The following is a 9,421-nucleotide window of genomic DNA, read 5'->3' on the forward strand; positions in this document are numbered from 1 at the left end:
ATGATTCCAGATAACAAAAGAAATTGTTAAATGAAACTATTTTAGTTGTCTTTTAATAAAAAAAAATAATACAGTAAAAACTCTTCTGAATTTTAAAATTATATCACAAAATCATCTACACTTTACCTTATTTTTTCCGGAATTTAGACCCGGACCCGACTTGGATGTTACCATTTGTTTTGATTTTGGGATTGTGCAGCTGGTCAAGTTCACTTCAAGTTTAAGTCCAAGAACTAAATGGTTTAAAGAACTGATATGATTTTTGTGTCATTATAATTTTTAACATAGAATGCAAAGCTTTCCACTACGTATCTACGCCCATTCACAGGCGTTACGAAGGCTGATCAAACCAAGTTCAAGATTGAAAAAGATATGTCCAGTTCTATATTTCAGTGATCCCCAAATAAGTTACACCAGAGACTATTCTAAGGATACTGGAAGTTCTAGTCAGGAAGAAAACAGTAAAACTGAGGCTGACAATGACACCTCTTCTAACACAGGCGAAAGAGTAAATGTAAAGGAACTCCTTCAGGGTGCTCAAGAAATGGAGAGTAAGAATAATATATACACCTTATCGCCATTACTGGATATCACACAGGTTCCCGTAAAATTTTGATGTCACAATACAAAATATCTGACGCCATAATGGAAAAGTGATTGTTGTATGCGTCAAAAGTTCAAGTGGCCGGGTCACCCGGGATTAGCGATAAGGTGTATTGTTGGCAGTGTCTGCGTGTACCCGTATGCTGGTGCGAATAGTCAAATTGCTATTCTTAGGCTACGCGTACCCACATTCAGTTTTATAATAGAATGCCATTGGATCAACAATTTGCGTATATATTTCACGTTTCATTCTAGATCTATTATAAAACCAGATGTGGGTATGTGTAGCCTATGAATGGCAATTTGACAATACGTACCAGCATGTGGGTACGTGAAGACATTACTGATATTGTTTGAATAAACTTTTAAACCTGTTTGATGTATGCTCAAGGGCGGGCCCAGCTGTAAGCCTGTTATGTATTTGCTTAGAGGCCGCTATTAGGCGCTAAGTGTATAAATGTGACTTTACAATTCTACACTTACAACAATATTAATAGTCTTAGACAAGTGGTGAGCCGTTTACAAATTTGTGTTAGTGAAGAAGATTTCACTATTCATTGTATTATAGATTTAAGAAGATGTGGCATGAGTGCCAATGAGACAACTCTCCATCCAAGTCACAATTTATAAAAGTAAACTATTATAGGTCAAAGTACAGTCTTCAACACAGAGCCTTGGCTCACACCTAACAGCAAGCTATACATATGATAAGGGTCCCAAAAAAATTACTCATGTAAAACCATTCAAACAGGGAAACCAACGATCTAATCTATATAAAAAATGAGAAACACTTATGAACCACATCAACAAACGACAACATCTGAACATCAGATTCCTGACTTACGACAGGTGCAAACAGTTGCATGTTAACATGTTAAATGTTTTAATGGTACCAAACCTTCACCCTTACCTGAAACATTAATGTTCATGTAACATCACAACATAGAAAAACACGTGCACACTATAAGATATCAGTTGAAATGGCTTATCTCAATCAAAAGACATAGTAACACAAATGAACATACACATACACTGAATGAATAAATTTGATCTACATTTGTATGTCAGATACAATGTAAATACAAAGTTACTAAAAATAAGGGATGAATAATTATTTTAGAAAAACATCCGACTTGAAAAATATTCGGCCATTTGCATTTTGTTGTTACATGCAGGTATACTTCTTTTTAATGCAGCATTTATGGGCATTATGTTTTCTGGTCTGTGTGTCCATTCTTCCTCTGTTCATCTGTTTGCTCGTTGGTCTGTCCCGCTTCAGGTTAAAGGTTTCTTTTAGGAAGTTTTTGATGAAGATGAAGTCCAATCAACTTGAACCTTAGTACACATGTTCCCTATGCTATGATCTCTAGGGACACATTCTTGTTTCCTTCTGTTTAAACTTCTGTTTAGGATCACCAAGAAATTTCTTTTATATCAATAAAATTATTCTAAAACTTAGTACACGTGGGGTTAATATCAACAATAAAATTGGTGCTCTATGAAACTTCGTGTTCTTCATGTACATACATGTTATAAAAAAATGATGATTTCTTTGGGTTTTAAAAAAAGTGACCTCAGTGAAATATACATTTAGGACTCTCATAAACAAAATTCCATAAACTAAAACAGAAAAATATCATTGTACATGTACATGTACTTGTACAAGTATTGATATGAAGCCTTTTATAGCTAACTGTTATGGGTTTTGCTCATTATTAAAGTCTGTATTGTGTAAATTTATATGTCATTATTTTGGTCGCCACTGGAGAGTTGTCTCAATGGCAATCATACCACATCTTCTTATCTTAATATTAAACTTTTGTTTTCAGTGCCAAGACATCCTCACAAATGTAGTGATTATGACAAATTCTGTCTAGTATATTTAGGAAAGTATCCTTCCATGGCAGAGACTCCAGATTTTGTAAAGTAAGTAATTGCTTGAATATTTCTGACTATCACTCTTATTGTCTTCCCAAGCTTTTGCAATATATATTTTACCATGTCAATATTCTCAAAAATGTGTGCAATAACCCTATATTGTTCATTATTTTTACTGCATTTTGAAGTTTTAAGCTTTATTTGTATTATTTTTCAAAGGCAAATGGCATTTTGTTTTTGGTCTGTGCATCCCTTCGTCCATCCGTCTGTCCCGCTGCAGGTTAAAGTTTTTGGTTAAGGTAGTTTTTGATGAAGTTGAAGTCCAATCAACTTGAAACTTAGTACACATGTTCCCTATGATATGATCTTTGTAATTTTAATGCCAACTTAGAGTTTTGACCCCAATTTCACAGTCTACAGAACATAAAAAATGCTAGTGTGAGTGGGGCAACATGTACGATGGACACATAATTGTTATTACATATGAAAGTACTAATGCCATTAATGTTAAATAAAATAATATAAATTTATAGTCATATAAACATTTATTTGTATTTGCTTACTACTGTATATTTTCCTAAAATAGAATTATTTTTTTTATTTGCAGAGTGAACCAGATAAGACTTGCCCAAGATTTGATGAGAGTACGATTCAATATTATACTGATGATCATGTTCTGTACATATTCGTTTGGAGTGGCATTTTATTTCAGCAGGCAGCACCATAAAAAACTCAAAGAATTTAGAGACGGAAATAATACCCAGATAATATACTATAAAAAAGTACAGGACTAGCAGTAAATTGTTGTTTAAAGTTATTTTAAATTCTAAATTGTACCTGGCATTGGTGATAACAATCTTTCAAATTTAATTATGTATGTAAATCCTGAAAGAGGAGTAAATTATTGTTACATTAAGTTGAGTGTGGTAGATCATGTTTGACCGTCAGTTTTCAAACTTATTGTGACTCTGAAAATTTTACTTTTTGTCCTTTCCCTATAAAAATTGAAAGTTGGCCATATTTTAAGCAGTTTGAATACTGATCTGTGAGAATTAATTTAGCTGGACTTTATAAATTCTGACAACAAAACAAACCTAACAGTCAGCATATATACTTACCTGTATTTTTATACTTGTTGATTCTGATGTTATTTTTACAATTATAAAATGAAATATGCCTTCTACATGTAGAATAACTTGCGTTAAGTATAAACATATGTAGCAAGCTATATGCTAATGGTAATGAGTTTTCTTCTATAGTTTCAGAATACCAGAGTTCTATAAATGAAGAATTGTGTGTTTTGGATATTATGATATCTGAAGTTATTTTTACCTAATATCATGAAATGTTCAGCATTGAACCCTTTTTTAAATGAACATGTTTTATTCAGTTGGTGCCTTTCAGTGAAAGGTTATGCTGTTTATTCTACGCTTTTTATTCTTTCATGCCATGTTGAATGATTCATACAACTTTCAAAATGCAATAAAAAAGCCTGCAAGTGGGTTCAGTTTAGGGAGCTACCATTTGATTTTTATGGGGGGGGCTAGGATGAAATTTGAAAAAAATAGGCAGGACAGGAGTTTTGAGTAAAAAAAAAAGGCAGGATGAGACACTTGCAAAAAAAAAGTCAGGACGACAATTTAGGTAAAAAAAAGTCAGGATAAACTAAAAAAAAAAAAAGGCAGGACCGAACAGAGTGAAAAATAAAAAGGCAGGACAGAGATTACAGCTAGAAAAAAATGCTGGACAAATTTTTCATCCTAGCCCCCCCATAAAAATCAAATGGTAGCTCCCTTAGTTAGGTTGCTATGAATGCAAACGAACAAAATGCTAAAATACCATGTGCTAAAATAACATGTATTAGTATGTCAGAATAATATATATTTTCTCATCTTTTTTGGTTTGTAATTTCAGTGAAACTGATTTTGTTATGCTTTTTCTTTGGGTTTTTGACAAATCTGATTGTAAAATGACATATAAAGAAAAGAAGTCTCAGTTTTGAAATATTATAATAACAACAATACTGAACTTCTGTATATAAATCTGATTAAAACCAGTTCCTGACATTGTATCATCATTTTGATTGTTGTTCAAGGAGAAATCTTGTTAAAATAAAAAGATTATCAGTCACACAATTTTCCTTACAATGCAGTTTATTTTTTAAAATAAAATATATGTGGTACTTTGATAAATTTTATTGTGGGTTTTCACATACTAGCTTTATATGAAACAGATTGTTTGTCTGAAAATACAATTGAAGTTTTACTAAACATTCAAAACTACATAAGATGTAATTTGTTAATAGATTGTTTCTATGTTCACATGGATTTTATATTGAAGCATATACATGTACATGTACCAGTATATATGAATTAAAAATATTGAGCTTACAATGAGAGTTTATTCATAAATCTAAGTTTTATACTTTATAACATGTATTAGTTAATTGCATGATTTTTATCATTAATTAAATTGTCCATTTGTCATCCTGTATCCATTCACTTTCAACATTATACACTTCTATGAGATTACAAATGTGAAATATTTGTTGAAAGAATTCGATGATACAGCAATAACTCCATTGACAGGCAATTACATGTATAATTTCTGATGAGTCAGTTTCCAAATTTCTTTGGCAAGAACTTTTGAATTGTTAGAGGTATTATGATTAGTAGACCCTTTAATCTCAACAGGGTTTTGTTCAGTGATGCTATATATATATTGTTTGAATTTGATGCTGTCTGAAATAATTTTCTTATACATTGTGTAAGTAATGTGATGCTATGATTTCATGAAACAAGATTGTATTTCAATTTCCGTTTGCCTGGATGCTAAAAGAAATTTGTGGAGAGAACACTGATTGAAGGTTCCTTATTTTGTGACTAATGGAGGATAAGGGATTGATACCATATGTATTCATATTGAATGCATCACACTGTCAAAAAACAATATTCATGGAAAGCAGTCATCAATATTTCCCTTCAAGAAGGAAAAATTACAGCCAGCGGCCATTGATGACTTTAATTGGCCTAATTTTATATTTCTTGTCCCCTGTAGAACAAACAAAAAGCTATTTTAGTTTTAGCTCGATTGGTTTCTGTTGACTGTTGTCTAGGCTAATGTTACCAAACTTGACCTGAATGCTACTTAGATTATATTGTATATATGGGGCAGTGATCCATCATCCGACATAAAACATGGCTGCTGTTTGTTAAAATAGAATATTTAAAATGCAGTTTTGGCTTTAAACTAAAAGTAAAGCAGTTACTGCAGATCTGATTGGTTAAAAAAATAATCCACAAGAGATCGTTATCACCTACAGAGTTTTCAGAAAAAAAATCAGACATCAAGTACAGAGAACTTTGATACAGTAAATGGGACCAGAACTATAAGATCAATAATTGTCAAATGAACCCTTATAGGAGTAGTGCTTTTAAATAATGATTTGTACCCTTTTTAGCTCACCTGGCCTGAAGGGCCAAGTGAGCTTTTCCCATCACTTTGCGTCCGTTGTCGTTAACTTTTACAAAAATCTTCTCCTCTGAAACTACAGTTTTGGCTTTAAACTAAAAGTAAAGCAGTTACTGCAGATCTGATTGATTAAAAAAATAATCCACAAGAGATCGTTATCACCTACAGAGTTTTCAGAAAAAAAATCAGACATCAAGTACAGAGAACTTTGATACAGTAAATGGGACCAGAACTATAAGATCAATAATTGTCAAATGAACCCTTATAGGAGTAGTGCTTTTAAATAATGATTTGTACCCTTTTTAGCTCACCTGGCCTGAAGGGCCAAGTGAGCTTTTCCCATCACTTTGCGTCCGTTGTCGTTAACTTTTACAAAAATCTTCTCCTCTGAAACTACAGGGCCAAATTAAACCAAACTTGGCCACAATCATCATTGGGATATCTAGTTTAAAAAATGTGTCTGGTGACCAGGCCAACCAACCAAGACGGCTGCCATGGCTAAAAATAGAACATAGGGGTAAAATGCAATTTTTGGCTTATAACTCAAAAACCAAAGCATTTAGAGCAAATCTGACATTGGGGGTAAAATTGTTTATCAGGTCAAGATCTATCTGCCCTGAAATTTTGAGATGAATCAGACAACCTGTTGTTGGGTTGCTGCCCCTGAATTGGTAATTTTAAGGAAATTTTGCTGTTTTTGGTTAATATCTTGAATATTATTATAGATAGAGATAAACTGTAAACAGCAATAATGTTCAGCAAAGTAAGATCTACAAATAAGTCAACATGACCGAAATGGTCAGTTGACCCCTTTAGGAGTTATTGCCCTTTATAGTCAATTTTTAACCATTTTTCGTAAATCTTGGTAATCTTTTACAAAAAATATTCTCCTCTGAAACTACTGGGCCAAATTAATCCAAACTTGGCCACAATCATCTTTGGGGTATCTAGTTTAAAAAATGTGTCCGGTGACCTAGCCATCGAACCAAGATGGCCACCATGGCTAAAAATAGAACATAGGGGTAAAATGCAGTTTTTGGCTTATAACTCAAAAACCATAGCATTTAGAGCAAATCTGACACGGAGTAAAATTGTTTATCAGGTCAAGATCTATCTGCCCTGCAATTTTGAGATGAATCGGAAAACCCGTTGTTGGGTTGCTGTCCCTGAATTGATAATTTTAAGGAAATTTTGCTGTTTTTGGTTATTATCTTGAATATTATTATAGATAAAGATAAACTGTAAACAGCAATAATGTTCAGCAATGTAAGATCTACAAGTAAGTCAACATGACCAAAATTGTCAGTTGACCCCTTAAGGAGTTATTGCCCTTTATAGTAAAGTTTTAACCATTTTCAAAAATTATAGTATTGTTTTAAAAAAATCTTCTCCTCTGAAACTGCTCAGCCAAATTTAACCCAATTTGGCTACAATCATCATTGGGGTATCTGGTTTAAAAAAATGTGTGGTGTGACCCTGCGAACCAACCAAGATGGCCACCATGGCTAAAATAGTACATAGGGGTGAAATGTAGATTTTGGCTTATATCTCTGAAACAAAAGCATTTAGAGCAAATCTGACATTGGGTTAAATTGTCTATTAGGTCAAGATCTATCTGTCCTGAAATTTTCAGACAAATCGGACAACCAGTTGTTGGGTTGTTGCCCCCGAATTAGTAATTTTAAGGAAATTTTGCAGATTTTGGTTATTATCTTGAATGTTATTGTAGATAGAGATAAAGTGTAAACAGAAATAATGTTCAGCAAAATAAGATCTACAAATAAGTCTCATGACCGAAACTGTCAATTGACCCCTTAAGGAGTTATTGCCCTTTATAGTCAATTTTTAACAATTTTCATAAATTTTTGTAAATTTTAAGAAAATATTTTCAACTGTAATTACTGGGTCAAGTTCATTATAGATAGAGATAATTGTAGCAACAAGAATGTCCAGTAAAGAAAGATCTACAAACACATCACCATCACCAAAACACAATTTTGTCATGAATTTATCTGTATCTATTGTTTAGTATGCACATAGACCAAGGTGAGCGACACAGGCTCTTGAGAGCCTCTAGTTGCATTTTGTAAGGAAACCATTTGATAGAATTTTTAAATAGTAAAATTTTAAATATGAAATTCTGAATAGAGTTTCTGCCTTGAAAGATAGTTTTATCCGTGCTTCTCTATGCAGAAATCATTAAAAATTGAGAGACATTGTAAATAGAAACGATTTTAAGCAACCATGGAGTTTATGTCCCTGAATGACCCTTTTACAAACTTTGTGATATGTTTTCCTTTTCAAAGCTAGAGAGCACTAAACTAAACTTCAGCATAATAGGAACATTTGTTATACTCATCAACATATAAGATAAGTTTCTAATATCAGTGGAACAAATATAGACCATGACATAATTTCCGCAGAACAAATATTATTATAATATTGTTTCCTTCAGGAAGAAATATTATTAGGAACAAATATACGTTGACAATTTGACCACTGAGCGGAGTTTCATATTGAACTTGACAGATAGTATTTTTTTAAGTACCAGTCATCATGGTCGAAATTATCAACCTACTCCTATAGTTGGAAAAAATCCTTTGTTTGAAGTTTTCTACTATCTAAATTCTGATCCTTTACAACATTTCCAATGACTGCTAAACAAAAAACATTTCAATCATCTATATCTGTTAATTAAAATCGTTGTTATCTACACGTCTGCCATGCATTGTTCAACGTAAAGACTTACTTCACATCATTCAGGTATTTAATGTAATGTCTGTATTTCTCAGATAAAATAAACAATAGGCCAACCATAATTGGTGTATAAAATTATTGTGATGTGTATTTGTCCATCTGAAATACCAGTTTAAGACAGAAAAAATAATAATAACATGAATAAAGAGTTGTATATCAAATTGATCAACTATTATTTATCATAAAGACCAAATAACAAACTTGGTAAAAATTTATCTACAGTGTTTCCTCTCTTTTTTTCAAAACAAAAAAAAAAAAAAAACAAAAAACCCCAAAAAAAAATCCAACACGATGAATGTGTTTAACGTGTATCTTTTCCCTATATTTACTCATTAAGCAGGAATAAACACACTGTACACTACACTTGTTTTATATTGGTACTTTACATTTGAATTTATCGTCTAAAAGAAATGAATTATGAAATAACTGCATGTATTCTCAGGTCTGAATGATGTGATTGTTAACAAATATGCACAATGAGGAATCATTAACTGATTGTTTTCATTTTAGCGCATGACAAAGTTAAATTATTCCTTTTATAACCGTTTTTTTATTTATTTTTTAATTTTTTTTTACAGTTTATTGCCTGACGCCAAGTGGCAAATATAACATCTATAAATGAAACATCTATATGCATAATTTTTTTGGTCTTAAAATTTTCAATTTATCGACAGCTTCAGACAGACGCTTACCGTCCACGGCTGAGTAACAT

General features: G+C 32.2%; 1 long non-coding RNA gene across 1 annotated transcript; it reads left to right on the plus strand.

The window, feature by feature from the left end:
- The first annotated feature begins 138 nt into the window (after positions 1 to 138).
- Positions 139 to 3,477, plus strand: LOC143048199 (uncharacterized). Its single transcript, XR_012969762.1, has 3 exons — positions 139 to 551; positions 2,433 to 2,529; positions 3,089 to 3,477. It is a non-coding gene; the product is annotated as an uncharacterized LOC143048199 (long non-coding RNA).
- The last annotated feature ends 5,944 nt before the right edge of the window (positions 3,478 to 9,421 follow it).

Source organism: Mytilus galloprovincialis, chromosome 10 (assembly GCF_965363235.1).
Source record: "Mytilus galloprovincialis chromosome 10, xbMytGall1.hap1.1, whole genome shotgun sequence".
Taxonomy (NCBI): Eukaryota; Metazoa; Mollusca; class Bivalvia; order Mytilida; family Mytilidae; genus Mytilus; species Mytilus galloprovincialis.